Below are 200 nucleotides of genomic sequence, written 5' to 3'. Positions count from 1 at the left end.
AGGATCTTCCCAACCAAGGAATCAAACCCAGGTCTCCTGCATTGCAGGCAGATTCTTTACCAACTGAGCTGTAAACTGAGGGTAAGCTCTCAGAGCTGGGCGGGGGGCAGGGTAGAAGGTTACCGTTTAAGAGTTGCTAGGTGGTGTAGTGGTCAGGACTTTGGTTCCCAGTTCAGGGGTCATGGGTTTGATCTCTGGTG

The sequence above is a fragment of the Bison bison genome, unplaced genomic scaffold (genome assembly GCF_000754665.1).
Source record: "Bison bison bison isolate TAMUID 2011002044 unplaced genomic scaffold, Bison_UMD1.0 scf7180017864369, whole genome shotgun sequence".
Classification (NCBI taxonomy): domain Eukaryota; kingdom Metazoa; phylum Chordata; class Mammalia; order Artiodactyla; family Bovidae; genus Bison; species Bison bison.
The sequence above is the reverse complement of the archived record's forward strand: the minus strand, read 5'-3'. Positions refer to the sequence as shown.